This window comes from Patagioenas fasciata, chromosome 11 (genome assembly GCF_037038585.1).
Source record: "Patagioenas fasciata isolate bPatFas1 chromosome 11, bPatFas1.hap1, whole genome shotgun sequence".
NCBI classification, from domain to species: Eukaryota; Metazoa; Chordata; class Aves; order Columbiformes; family Columbidae; genus Patagioenas; species Patagioenas fasciata.
Genome location: NC_092530.1, coordinates 27,125,758 through 27,140,953, shown reverse-complemented (window position 1 = coordinate 27,140,953; position 15,196 = coordinate 27,125,758).

Sequence of the window (15,196 nt, the reverse complement as noted above, 5' to 3'; positions counted from 1 at the left end):
ATTGAGAAGTCCTTGCTCTCCCATGATGTGGAACAGATGCTCAGCGTTTTCCAAGAAGCAGTTCTGGTGGTAGAGATATGTCTTTTGCTTTTTTTTTTTCTGTGGAAATCTGCCCCGAATTTGATTGATGTGAAAAAACACTCCTGGTTTATGTCTCAGCCCAGGGTGCCTCCCTCCCCAGCCTTCCCACCCCGCTGGCTGCGGGAGGGGACGGGAGCAAGGTTTGGGGATGGGCAGAAGCAGGTGGGGACACAGGGTGGAGAGCGGATAGTAGAGAAGGATGAACCTGGGACCGGGAGCATCGTACCAGGAATGTGAATTTTAGGGGTGAGAGAGGTGGGAGGAAGAGGTGGGAGGAAGAGGTGGGAGGAAGAGGTGGGAGGAAGAGGTGGGACCCATCGCGAAAGCAGTGGGAGGCGAAGGCTCTTGGAGCAGGACCCAGAGAAGAGGATGTGACCTGGGACCTGGGTACCAACAGGATGGGTCCAGACCCCTGCAGCGCATCCCGGGAGAAGGGAGGGCACGGGCAAATGGGCAATGTTCCTTTAATCTTTCTGGGTGTAATCAGATTAACCGAAGTGACTGAGCATCGTCCCTACTCATTTTTTTCCCTTCCTCTATCACACAACCCATAGTAAGAGCTATATTTAGCTTTCCCATTGCTCGCTACAGGGTGTCAGTGGCTTCTTTTTTCCCCTCCAGTGATTCAGCCGAGTGCAATTGTTCATTCGAGTGGAAGGAGGAAAATGTAGACACAGCACGGGGGGAGCGGGGCCTGGCCCCCGCAGCCCCGCCGCTGAGCGGAGCCGTCGCCTTTGCCTGGTGCCCGCTTTGCCCCCCAGCTCCAGAGCCCCCACTTTGAGGCTGATGATCACAGACTGGGCTCTGAGCCCCCTGCATGGACACGCTGCCACGTGGCTCGTCCCTCTGCACCAGGACACGGTGGGGACGACGGTGACAGCGTCCGCTGGAGTTGCTGGGAATGGGGCAGAGATCATCTTTGGAGTCATTCACACCCGTTCAGATGAGAAATTCCGCCCTGAACTTGAGAAAATCCTCACTAACTAAATATTCATTGAAATCATTATGTTTCCACAAACGGTTTTGATTTCCACGCATCAGCGTTTTTCAATGACAACAACAACAAAAAAAGCTGTTTCGTTGAAAGATTCCTGTCCGTTCAAAGGAGATCACCCAGCTCCATGCGTGCGGACAGACGGACGGGCTGGGACCTACCAGCCCATGCCCCACATCACGGGGACCAGAAACCCAGGGCCATTGCACCATCAGTGGTCGCCTGGTTGTTTTACCCTCGTCAGTGTTTGCTGGGGACGCTCTGTGCTGCAGCGCTCGGGGGAAAGCGGCTCCAGCTCCAACGGGCAGCTGATGCGCTGGGACCACTGGCCAGATGGAGCTGTGGCCATTTGCTCGGTTTCACCTGAATCCAGGAAAGAAAGAGGCGAAGGAATGACTCTGTGTCTTCCGCACACTGGGAAAATAAAAAGGGACAGAAATGCCTGCCCATCAGATTTCCCCCCCTTTCCTGCCCCTTTGCAGCTGGGGAAACCGCGGCAGCTTCGGAGGCCGTTTGGAGCCGGCTGTGCGGACGCAGGCTTTTGGAAACCTGCAATTACATCCACAGGCGTCTCCTTGTAGCTTAAGCAGGTTTAATATTACAGGAAGGCACAGGAAATCTTGGCCCTTTTTTCTTTTCTTACTTAAATTATTTTTTAAACGCGCTCCCAGTAAAGTTAATGAATCACTCCCCCAAACGAGGGTTTTATTAAGGTCTGAAATTCAGCACAGATTTCTTTTCCCTTCCTGTGGCAGTAAGATGACAATTAAATACAAATATTTTGTTTGAAACCTATTGCTATTGCTGTATTAGGGTTTTATCGTTTTGTCACCATTTTTCTTCTGTTTAAGGTGGTCACAACCAACCACTCAACCAAAACCCACCGCAAAGTCCTCTCCCACAGACAGGCCTGCTGTCAAGTTCACTTTTCCCTGCTGGGGTCCCCTTAGTCTTCACCAGCTCCCACTTACCCAACAACCCACGGCTCTGGCTGGGCTGAGCCCTCCTGGAGCATCCCAGGGGCTTCCCCTAAGCCCTGGCCCCAACAGGGACCCCACCACTGGGACAGCCCCTCCCGGTCCCACCACCCCCATTCCCATCAGGGGCATTGCCCCTAATCCCTGTTATTCCACCCCAAATTCCCATGAGGGGCATCACCCCTAATCCCTGTTATTCCACCCCAAATTCCCATCAGGGGCATTGCCCCTAATCCCTGTTATTCCACCCCAAATTCCCATGAGGGGCATCACCCCTAATCCCTGTTATTCCACCCCAAATTCCCATCAGGGGCATCACCCCTAATCCCTGTTATTCCACCCCAAATTCCCATCAGGGGCATTGCCCCTAATCCCTGTTATGTCACCCCAAATTCCCATCAGAGGCATTGCTCCTCATCCCTGTTATTCCACCCCAAATTCCCATCAGGGGCATCGCTCCTAATCCCTGTTATTCCACCCCAAATTCCCATCAGAGGCATTGCCCCTCATCCCTGTTATTCCACCCCAAATTCCCATGGGGGGCACCACCCCTAACCTCATTTCACCCCAATTTTGCTGGCTGCCCACAGTGGGGCACAGCCTGGGCTGCTGGTCTTTGAAGAGGTGGGAAAACCATCCCTGATGGTGCCACTACCTCCCAGTTTGCAATAACACCATTTCTTTTGAAATCTGAATGAGAATCATGCTATTTTTATTAAAAAAGCAAGCAAGCAAGCCCAACACCTAACGAGTTTCCCCTTTCCCCTCTGCAGCTGCGTCCCAGCAGCCAGCAGGTGTGTGTCAATCCGCCGGCCCCGCAGATTTACAACCTGCTCCAGGATTTCTGGGCCAGGCTTTGGTTGGGGAAGCATTTTCTGCTCACAAACAAAGGAGCTGTAGCGAGGGGGCCCCGAGGGACAAAACAACCGGAGATGAAAAAACAAATGCATCCTTCTCTAATGCGATTAAAACAAAACAAAATACCCATTGAAGCGAGGGGCTCTGGCTGGCCAAGGGGATGACTTGGAACTCTTTGCTGCTTCTTCCCCTTCCCCACCTGGCCCCCTCCCTCCTTGGCAAGCACAGGGGGTATGGGAAGGGATGGCGGTCACATCCCTGCTGTCCCTGCCTTTGGTGGCTGGGGGGGCCCAGCCGAGCCCACATCCCTTGGCCTCCCATCACCCGGCCACTGCAAGCACCGCACATGGCCAGTGACCTGATTCCCCATGTTTCAGCAGTTTTTGTTAAAAATAGATCAAAGCTGCGGCCGAGGAAAAGCCACAGGAAGCGGCTTGGGCTGCCCCGGTCCCTGGTGCCTCCACCCCACGCTTTGGCATGGGCTGGGGAGCAGGAGTGACTCCCAGGGCTGTTTTCCACCAGGGCAGGACGGAGGATGACTGTCACTGTCCCCTTCCTCCACGCCCGCTTGTGCGCAGCCCGTGCACCGCAGCCACGCTGGGACATCCCCCAGCTTCGCTGTCCCGCTTTTGCTCCCCTGGCTTTGGTCTTGTTCAGCCAGTTTTCAGGAAAAAACACAGGCAATGCTTTACTAGTTGGACCCTTGTGTTGGGAGCAATTTGAAGCAAGGAGAGCTAAAATAAAATGGCTATCATTTGTTCCTCTGACACAGATCTCTAACCTGCGTGTCCGTGTGTGGCCGGGGAGCGTGTCCCAGGCACGGGCTCCTTCCTCAGTGCTGTGGGAGATGCTGCAGAGGTCTGGGGGGACCTGCAGATGGGTGCTGCATCTTCTGGGGCAACAAAGCGCATCCAGAGGACTCTGAACCCCATGGAACTGCCCCTCAGAGGTGCTCCCCAAAGCGAACACGGTGTGTTAATGCTCCTGCTCCATAGCAAGGGTGCAGCTTCCCAGTAAAACCTCTGTTTATGTTGGAATTAACAGCAATGCTCACTTGGAGCGTTAGACTTGAAACACGTACATGAGCATAATCCTTGCAGGGTCAGGGATTCCCTAAGTGCATTTTCTGAATGCACCAGGGTGAAGGGAAGCAGGAGGATGCTGGTACCGGCCGGTGTCTGATGGAGGGAGAATGGTCACACACAAAGACGCAGCGCAAAACCAGAAGCATCAGGGTGAGAACAAGTCAGAGAAATCTTAGCTTAGGCAAACAAAAATGACGTAAGAACGTGATAATTAGGCTGGAGGCTCCTCTGCCAAAGCAAATACTGGAATTCCCACTTGCTGGACTCTGTCAGAACTGGGCAGGGTGATAGCCCAAAGGGACACGCTGGGGACACCTTGGCAGGCACCACCGACCGACAGCGGCTCCTGTCCCTGTGGCCCCACCACGTGTGACAAGGTGACACTACAGCCTGACCAATGCGTGCTCCGTCCCCTTGACCAGCTCCCCTGCCTCCCTGCAGCCTGGCACACGGCTGGATGGACCAGCAGCAGCGCACAGCTGTGCACATCTGGAAGAGGCTCTTCCAGCGCCACTTCCTCATCAGCAGCAAACCGTTTGGGAAGAAGCCTCCCGCCCGCTGCTCGGCAGGAGGGAGGGGGAAGGCGCTGGCTGGGGGTGTTTGCTGGGGGATGGCGGGTGTGGTGGGAGCTGGGGTGATGCTGCCGAACAGCCCTTGCACACCCAGCGCCAGGACATGCACCCAGCTCTGAGCACATCGTCCTGCACCCACCAGCCGCTCCCCAAGGGAGAGCAGTGACACGGGGGTCTGTGACCCTGGCAGCCCCTGAGCCGCTCCTCAGCCCTCGGCAGCAGCAGGATCTGCCGCTGGTACTCAAGCGTGAAAGGAAACGCATGATTAAGAGCTGAGGAACAGACTGGGAGCGCTACCACGATGCGAGGAGCCAAAATTCATGTTTCCCATCTGGGCTGTGAATGAGCGCCCTGGTACACGGCTCGGGAGTGTGAATTCCTGACGTCTCCAGCCTCAACTCAGCCAACAGTGCCAGGAGAGCTGCAAAAAGAGCAGGGTCTCAGCATCACCCAGGTGTGACAATCTCTGGAGATGGTGGAAGAGGAGCCTGAGTTGCCAATATAGAAATGCTCTGCTCTTCTTCACACCCGCAGCTGGACCCCGTTACCTGAGCCCCGAAACAGCAGCTCCAGCTACCCCCAAACAAGTGGGGCTTTGTCCGGTGTGTGTTTGCTGCAGTCAAGAGATTAAAGCAAAGGAAACAAAGCAGCTCAAAGGCTTAAGGCCATGACTCACGCCAAGGGCTTCCCAGGCCGTCTTCACTCGGCACATTGCTCTGTCCCAAGTGAAAAATGACTAAGTCAAAATAAATAAATAAAAGTCAATAAATCTTGTGCAACGGAGATGGTGAGTGACTGGGGAATAGAAAAACCTGTTCAAACAGAGCAGCATATTCTAGGCAGAAAATTCAGTGTCACGCTCCTGAGCTAAGAGGGGACACTATGGAGGAAGGAAGAGAAACAAATATACATTTCCCAGCTACGTGACACAGCTTCCAGAAAGCATTGGCTGGTGGCGGTGAGGTTTGCACTTGGGGCTGTGGTGCAGCGGGTCCGGGTTTGCTGGTCAGAGCGTGGGGAGCCTGTCAGGTACCAAAGGTGTGCTCAGGAACACGGGGATGAGCGTGTCCCCATCACGGCTTTCAGGCAGGGAAGTAGTGAGCTAGTTGTCACTGCACAGGAGCCCCTGTGGGCTCTCGGCCTGTCTGCTGCCAGCCACACGATGGGGGAGTGTTTGGTGACCCCTGTGCCGTGCTCAGGGCTGTTCCTGCAGAGCCGCGGCCTCATTGGGATCAGCAGGACACCCCTCTGTCCCTCTGGATCCTGGACCCGCAGGGAACCAGCGAACGGGAACGGCCTCTGAGAGCTGGTCCTGCACGAACTGCCATGCAGATGAGGGATGATGTGAGGTTGAAGATGAGCCTGCCTTGCAATCAGGGCTTAAATGGGCATAAACTTCTTGCCTGTATTCAGCACATCATGCCCATGTACTCCCCAGGGACATCTTTCCCCCGGTTATCACCCCTATGAGCATGAGAAGCACAGGTGAGGTGGAGGAAAGACCCACAGCAGAGCTCTCTGAACCTGAGGTTGTTATGCTGTGAAGCCCCTGAAGTGGAAGCATTTTTTCCTGAGGTGCCTTTGTTTATCCTCAGTCCTGGACCAGCTGACAGTGAGAACCGCGGTGTCTGGAAAGGGATGGGGAGAACACGCGGCCGCCAGCAGAAGGAAGCGGTTGCAGCACTGGCGAGCATTAAGGCACTAATGAGACAGAGTAGAGCTGGCCTGTCTCCTACAGAAGGTTGGACTGCGTAATCTAATGGTCCCTTTGGCCTTACAATTTGTGAAAGTGTTTCATTCTGGTAGATAGTTGGCTCTGGCTTTAAATCATCCTCTGCAATCCAAGAGCAAAAAGCTGGGGGAGAAAAAAAAAAAACAACCAAACTTTTGGAACTGCACCAAAAAGCTGTTGGAGTGGTTTCTGATAGCATCGCCGGGCCAAACCCTGCAGCCCTCCTCACCCTGCTCACTGCTGGAGAGGTTTGGGCTCAGGCTGGATCCCCAGGGAGCCGGGGCTTTGCCCCTGTGGGCACAGAGAGCAGGAGCTGGGATCTGAGAGCAGAATCCGGCCAGCAGCTCCTCCCTGCCCTTGCGATGCTGCATTGACGGGCTGGGACAGAGCGCTTCCCCCGCCTGGACCCGGCCCCATTTCCCTGGCAGCTGAGCATCCGAGTCCAGCGCCTCGGGCCGCGGGCCAGCCAAGGCTATGATTAGGACAATCAATTGTTACGTGGTCCTTCCCCCACCCACCCGCCAAACAAAGCTGCGCGAGAGCACCCAGGGCTGAAGGAGGACTCGGAACGGGCTCTCCATCGGCTTTTCCGCGCTCGAGACTCCTTGTTTGGATGCCAAGACAAACAAATAGATCATATTCAAAGGCATCTGCCCACAATAGCGCTGAAGTCAGACACACCTAGAAGAGGGGAGCTGAGATGAGGAGTCAGGATTCCTGTTGGACACAACAGCTTCGCTCAGTGCTTTCGGTCCTTTCACTGCCTCTTCTGGTGTCATTCGGGAGAGGGCAATTATTTATTTGTAGCCTTTCGCTGGCCCATTTTTCCAATAAGAATTTGTGATGTGCTTACAGAACTCCCTGGCACATCCGCCGTGGGACCATCTGCCCTGGGCAGCATTTCCAGCCCTTTGAAGAGTGCGAGGCAGCACAGGCGAAGCTGCCGCATCCCTGTTTCTCAAGCACCTTTCCTCCCATCGCTTCCCAAATTGCTTTCCACAGGGTCGATGTGGCCATCACAAGCAGGCAGTCACTCCTGTGACAGATATTTAAAAGTAACTGCGTTTAGCAACCCGGAGCAGAAAGGGAATAAGAACACAAAGTGCAGAGACAGAGTCTTCTCTGGGGGATGCTATTTTTACCCCAGGTAAGATTTAATGAGGACAGTGCTAAGTGTCTTTTTCCCGGAGAAAGAAAAAACATAATAGTCTCTTTAAGACCAATAAGTGACTAGTTGATATTAATATCTCTGCACAAGGAGCCTGGTTTGCTGAGGATCGAGGGGAAAGTGGCTGCCAGTGACTCCCTGCAGCGATGGACCCTCCTCAAGGTCCCACTCAGCCCCAGTGCCCCATCAAGCCTGGCTGGGGGGCCTGGGTGTGCAACCTTGGGATGGCAGGGTTTCGGGTGGGCCAGCTGGGGTGCGGATAAGGGGGGGCTCAGGCTTGTCATTGCCAGGTGAGCAGCAGCAAAGAGAAATTCAGCATGTCAGCTCTCAGGCTGCGAGAGCTTTTTGGTGCGCGGCTGGGGGAAATGACTGAAACCAGCTCAGTCGTTTCTCATTGCTGGGAGAGGCCAAAAGCACCTAATTGGGAACTGATCTCAGCTGTTTGTTTGCCAGGACTCAGACCAAAAAAAGCTCCATCTGAATTAAAAAAGGAAAAAAAAAAAAAAAAAAAGAAGGAATTTCCTTCCCCTGATGGTTTGGATTGTTTCTTAATGTTATTTTAATGTAGGTCTGTTTGGTGTTTGTTTTGAGCTTAAGGTGGTGGAAAATGAGCTGTGGGTCAGCTCTGATGCGAGGTGGAGCCGGGCATCCCTGGAAGGTGAAGGCTGTTGGTGGCGAGCGAGGTGCCCATCAGGAGACGTGAAATGGTTGTTACCTGAGCTTGACTTCCTTCCAGTGGACCCGTCAGTCCCACACACCGGATGGCTGGGAGGAAGAACGCTCAGCGCCAGGTTGCTGGCTTTGGCTTTCTGCTGCTCCCCGTGCGGGGCTGGCCGGCCAAGGCCCGTGCCCCCCCGGCCCCCTGCCCGCTGCCGGCCGGTCGAACGCGGACCAGCAAGCCACTCACCTTCTCCTCCAAATTTTCAGGCAAATTATTACTCATGCAAAAAACCTGACAGAGTTTTGGGACTTGTGAATGTCTTAATAAATCCCCAGTGGCTGTCTCGCTATTCACAAAGAGCGAGTAACAGGATCCCATAAATCACGGCAAAACAAACTCGGCACTTTGGGTCAGGAAAATATTGAGAAATCCGTGGGTTTTACTCTAATCCTCCCATGGCAGGGGCTCTGGAAATGCACTTTTATTTTTTGCATCCTTCTGGCTTTGACACCAACTCCCCTTCCAGCCGCTGTCCTGCCGGGCTCAGCAGCATCCACGGGCAGCCGGGGTGCAACGCAGCCCCATGGGGAGCAGGGATGAGTCCCCCGGATGCCGTCAGCCTGCCACTCAGCCCAGCCAGGGAGGGGTTTGCCCCATGGGCCATATCTTCTGGGCTTACACCTACCGCTCACTGCTGCCCAGTGACCCACGGACCACATCAGGCTCCTCCGGGGTGGGAAGGGGCGAGGGTTTGCGTTTGGTGCTGCTCCTTGCTGTGGACTCTGGAATTGTGGCCTCTGAGCATCCCAGCAGGACATCACCTGGGAGGGACCCTGTGCTGCCCGGCGGGAGGCTCTGAATCTGCCTCCAGCAACGGGGCCTTTCATTTTCTGTTGCATCTTTGTTTTGCAGAGAGACAGGATTCGGGTTTTGGGTTGTTTTGCACCATTGAGGTTTGGGGTGGCCGCAGCCCAGCGGTGGCTCGTCAGGCCCCTGGCCAGCACAGGCTGTTCTTGGCAAGCGCAGAGGCAACACATGGCAGAGCGGCTGCCCTGCCCGCGGCGGCGGAGAGAGCGCTCAGCCCTGATGGGTGGTCCTGATGTGTCAGCAAACCATCCCCAGACCTCCAACCATCCCCAGACCTCCAACCATCCCCAGACCTCCAAGCACCCCCAGACCTCCTACCTGCCGGGAACATCTGCCGCCCAGAGGAACCCAGGTCCTGGCCACACTGAGGAGGGATGGTGCCATCTGGGCAAAGGGGAAAGCAGCTGAAAACAACAGCGAAGGAGGGATGGGAGAGAACAGACAACTGACATGGGGAAAGAAGAGGCAGGAAAGGAGCAGAACCCCATGTGTTCTGGAATTTGTGCCTGCAAAGCCAAATTGCTGAGGGTCCACCTTTCCAACACTTCTGGGGCAGACACCCCGAGCAGAAGAACCTGAGGGCTTTGCAGCGCGTGTGATGGGACTGAAACATCATCACCAGCTTCGTTTTTCTGGGCCACATTTCTGTTTAGGAAAGGTTTGACAAGCCCGGAGCTGGGACAGCAGTGTGTGCCCTGACCAGCTCCCCGCTGTCCCACGGGCTCCCTCCCCAAGCCCTTTGGTCTCTCATCACACTAATCCATTGGTGACTTCAGCTCTAATTGGCTGCAGTCTGGTATCAATAAACCAAAACATTTATTGCACAGTTTAAATCTAATACAGATTATAGCAACCCAGCTAGTTTTTAATGTTTGGGCCAGGAAACAGCTCTACAAACTCCTGCTTCGCAGGCTGGAGGCTCTTCGACCGCTGCAGCCCCATCCCAGCCCTTGGTCTGAGTGTCTGGTCCCGACCTGTTGTCCCCACCTCCCCTGGTTTGCTGTGTCACTTCGGGCCTCTTTCCACTCATATCCCGTGCTCGGGATGGCCAAGCCCTCCTCCCCATCCCCAGGCAGTCAGGGTCCATCTGTGAAAGGAGGGAAATCTCTTTAATACCTGTGACATGCAAACCGTGCCATGGAGCCGCAGGTTAAAGGTCGCTCCTTATCTCAGGATCTGCAGGGAAACTCTGGAGTTGTTCGCAACGTCTGCGCCCGAGTCAGGAAATCTGATTTGCAATAATATAATGTTCTTTTAAGTAACGTTTTCTTAAAAGGCATTACTGAAGTTTAAAGAGGGGGCCAGGGTGCAGGGGAGCTTTAATTTTAGATTTTGCAATTATTTTCCCAGCTACTGTTGTTTAACCCTTGTGTGGCTGAGACCCGGGCCAGGCAGTGGTGGGACCTCAGCGGGGGACCCCATGGCAGAGACACCGGCAGCCTCCGAGCACAGGTTTTGCAGCTCTCTCCTCTCCTCTCCTCTCCTCTCCTCTCCTCTCCTCTCCTCTCCTCTCCTCTCCTCTCCTCTCCTCTCCTCTCCTCTCCTCTCCTCTCCTCTCCTCTCCTCTCCTCTCCTCTCCTCTCCTCTCCTCTCCTCTCCTCTCCTCTCCTCTCCTCTCCTCTCCTCTCCTCTCCTCTCCTCTCCTCTCCTCTCCTCTCCTCTCCTCTCCTCTCCTCTCCTCTCCTCTCCTCTCCAGCCCTGATGTCCGGGTCACAAAACCCACCTGGGAAGACTCGTTCAGCATCTCAGATCTGAGTCCCTCCCTGCCCAGTGTTTCTAAAAGAGCGGTGAGATAAATCATGTGCACGGCACAAATCCAGCCGCCTCTTAATGAACCCAATGAGATATAAATGGCAAATGCCTCATTTTCCCCTGATTTAAATAATGTATTGGAGAGGCACTTCACTGGCATTTCAGAAACAAAACAAAAAAAAACAAGAGGGGGGAAAAAGGGCTTGTGAGGCTGTGTCAGGGCAGCGAGCCAGCAAAGCCCCTGCTCCGGCAGCACACGGGGCCAGGGCACGCACAGCTGGGGCGAGAGGGACTGGAACGGCTGGGTTTCTCCTGGGCACCCTCTGCCACTGCCCCAGCGGTGCCGGAGCTCCCCAGATCCGATCAGACGCTCCGTTCCCATCCGCTGTGCATGCCAGGAATCGCTTAACAGGGACCGGCTGCAGCGCCTCCGCGCAGGGACGGGGGGCCCTGGGTCCTCCCCCGCCGCCCCCTCCACACCCCCGGCATGGTATTACTATCAGAAATATCAGACGTTTCGACTCAAATTAAAGTCAGGTTAAATATCTCCCATGCAAAAATTCCACATGGTTCCAGATGGAAAGCGGTTCCTCAGCCTCATAGTGAACAAAATAAATAAGGAACCTTTCAGACCTGCGCCTGCCCCCCCAGCCGGGGAGAGACAGGGAGCCCCCGCCGAATTTGAGAACTTTGAAGTTGTAATTTGGCTGGACTAATGCAAAGCATGACACACTCGATTCGAATATAAATAGCATATTGGTGAAACGCACAGGGGTAAATACGTTGTAATGATAGGAAGCAAAGCAGAAACACGTGTGTGCGTGCACACGGGTTGCACACACCAGCACACACACGCTGTGTGCAGGCACACGCCGACCCTGGAAATGTCCCCAGCCCCGGCGATGTCACCCGGCGTGGACCGTGGTACCAGCACACGCCACCTTGCACATGGCCCTGCATCCTGGACAGCGGTGTGATGGCAGCGACCTCCAGCAACACAACAGGAGGAGAAGAGCTTTAGCCACAAAGAGAAAGAGTTGATTTTGGGTGAGTTCCTTTGTGTGTGTTTTGCTCTCTGTCCAGACACATATTTAATTACACCAGACTTGACATCGCAGCCAGGCCCTGGAGGGACCGCGGGGACGCTACCGCTGCCGATGGCTTTGGGGAACGCCAGCAGATGTGTCCCATGCAGCTCCAGAGCAGCTGGATTTTGCTCGGATGCACCCAGGACATGCAGAGAGCTGGTGGCCGTGCTGTGACAACTGGGGGGCTCCCACCGGGGGCCAGCAGCTGGAGGAGCCCAGCCCCATGGTGCACAAGCCTGCCCGCACAGAGACGTCTTGTCCCTTGGGGGACACCTCGGTGCCGGGTCTGTCCCCCTGTTTGATCCTGCCCTGTGTTCTCAGCCTGTGTTCTCATAGCTGTGGCATGTGAAAAGCCACCTCCGCAGGGGACCCGCTCCTCCGGCCAGCCGTGGGGTTAGGCTGCTCCTGTGACACCAAGGGGGTTGCCAGACCTGAGCTCTAAAAGGAAAGGAGAACTCTGCTCGCAGCAGTGCCAAACCGAAGTCACACGCTGTGGCTTTATACAGACCAAGCTGTGCCAGATCCCACAACACGGGATACGCTCTTATCTCCCTGGGCTGCTCATCCCTCCCTGCATCGGATCTGGTTCCAAATCCGTCCCAAATCAGGTGTATTTGCAGAGTTGGGGATTTGTCCTACCCCTATCGCTATAAGACGTGGAGTCCCGCAGATGTCACTGCCACCCACGCCAGCACCTTCACGGGAAGGTTCAGCATCCCCTGGTCAGGGTCCTGAGCCACAGCTCTTCAGCCAGCCCTCCCCACTGCAGCAGATGACACCCCAGCATGTCCCTGTCATTTCCCCTGGGAACTCACACCCTCTCCCCGTTCTGTCTCTGCTCTCTCACGTTGCTCCCCGCTCCTCTGGCTGTTGGTGGTATTTCTAACCTCACCTTTCTGCCCCGCGGTCTCCATCTCTGCACGTAAAACCCCACGGGAGCTGAGCCCCCCCGTGCTCTGCTGTTGTCTGGGTTGGTGGTACTGACTTCTCTCTCTTGCCCGTCTGCTTTGATTTAGCATCTGCCTATCTCAGCTCAGGTTAATCAGTGGATTAACTGCAGCTCTCCCTCCCTTTCTCCTAAATCCTGATCCTTCATCACGAAGTTAGGAAACAAAACAGATCAGGTACTTTTCCATGGAGGCAGCCAAACTATTTGCTTTCCTATCAGCTGGCTTCTCCTACACCTTTCTCTGGGCCTTTCTGACCCCGGGACACCCACTCGTTTGCTTGGCTGTCCCCACGCTCTGCCTGCTCCCTGCCCGTGCTGCTGGTGGGTTCCAGCTCGCTGAGCTCACCCTGGCCCGGGGAGAATCGCACACGGTGACATCCTCTCCCGCAGCCACACTCATCCTCAGCCGCTGCTCCCCAGGGCCACCACTGCCCTGTGAACCCTTCGCTCCCACCCACCAGGGTCCCTCGGTTCTCAGGGCAACTCACTGCCCTCCCAGCTGGAGCTGTTGGGCTCTGCCCCAGGGATGACCCTGGGAGATACCCAATGTGTGAGGTCAGCGGGTGCCGTCAGCCCCATCCATCCTCCCAGCTCCGAGAGGGAAGGGAGCAACTGAGAGCTGCCATGCACCTTAAGACCCTTCATATTTTCTGCGTTAATCAGCAGCTTCCAGTGCTGGCTGAAGGCAAGATAAACTCTGTCAACCCTTCTGCAGGTGGGCAACGGGAGAAGAGGTTCTGTGAAGTAAAAACTGTGAGCCACTGCGGGAAGGTGTCTGCAGCCCAGGAAAACCCATTTCCTTGAACCGTGGTGCTAAAGGGAGGGAGCAAACGCTTCTGGCTCAGCTCCACCTCAACACAAACTCAGTATCCTGCCCTTCTTGTGTGACTGTGGGACTGTGTCCCACGGTTCTCCCACACAAGCCAGGCTCCTGCTCTCTGCTGTCACCTCTCCAGTGCGGTAGGGAAGGGACAGTGATGCTTCAAGGGCTTCGGTCACTTCTCCCTTGGGAGGCAGGGCAGCTGGGGCTCTGCCCTCCTGGGTTTGCTGACCCTCGGTGACTCTTCACTCAAGTCCTGCTCAGCTTTTGGCTAAGCCAGCCCATGCTAAGGCCTGACCTGTGCTGGGAGCAGCGCTGTCAGCTCACAGGGAGAGAACCCTGCAGGCAGGACAGAGCAAATGGGCCATTAGCACCTGCAAATGGCTGTCTGGTGAGGTTTCTAACTTTTATCTGCCACTTTCCTCAGAATCCACTAATTATGGAAATGGTACAGACCAAACCTCCAAGCTGGAGGGTATAAAACACGAGTTTACCCAAAAAGCTTTGGAATCGGATCCAAGAGCAGCCGGACCGCTGAGGTTTGACACAGGGGACTCTGCAGGCTGAGGGAGGAGGAGGAGGGATGAGCCGCTCTCCATCCGCTGGGTAAATAATTCTTTTATTTTACTCATAGGGGTATGATATTAAGGTTACACAGTATGAAACCTTACAACTTGACTGGTGAACAGGTGAACTCACGTGATAGACCAGTCTGGGCAAGAGGGGATCGAGCGTTTATTGCATTTCTTAATGAGCTCATGAAATAGAGTTTCAATCACAGAATGCCTTGTCCTGTAAATCTGAGAGATCCAAACAGACTGTGACACCCTTCCCATCCCAGCTCTGTGGTTCTCCTTCCAAACCTCTCCAGTTCCTCTGTCTGTGGGTGATCATCTCTCTTGCAGACCATGCAGAACAAGAGGGTTCTGCAGCAGCAAACCCTCAGCAGCAGGAGAAGATCACCCCAAAAACCTCCTTAGGAGCTCGGGGCCCTATCGTGCTGGGCACTAAAAATCCAGGGAGAAGCACAAATCCTGCACCCAGGAGGTGCCAGCAGAGGTGGCACAGGGAGGAAAGGTCTGGCCCGGTCCTGTCCCACCCGGCCATGGGGAGGGGGTGCAGATGGGGTGCTGGGGGGGCCCTCGACCCCACGGGTACCAGGCACGGCAGTGGGATCACTCGGCACGTCCCGGGGTCTGTGCGTGGTGGGAGCGATGGTGAGTGACGTTCAGGCCAGCTGCCAGCATCGCATCAGCACCTGCAAAATGTGCTGCCTCGGGATTTATTGGGGTTGTTCTTGGAAGCTGATCAGGTACCTGCTGCTGATCGGGCAGCCCGAGAGCCCATTGCACTGAGCCAGCCAGGATGGTCAAGCTGGAGAACAGAGCTGAGCCAAGCTGAGCTTAGCTAGGACTAGCTGAGCCAAGCTGAGCCTAGCTGAGCCAAGCTGAGCCTGGCTGAGCCGAACCGAGACAAGGAGAGGAGTCGTCATGTGAAAAAGCGATTCCGGCAGCTCTCAGCCATGACCCAACTTTTCAGCTGAACCGTTCCTGCCAAAGCAGTGTTTCCAAAGCTGCAGCTCCCTGATAAAA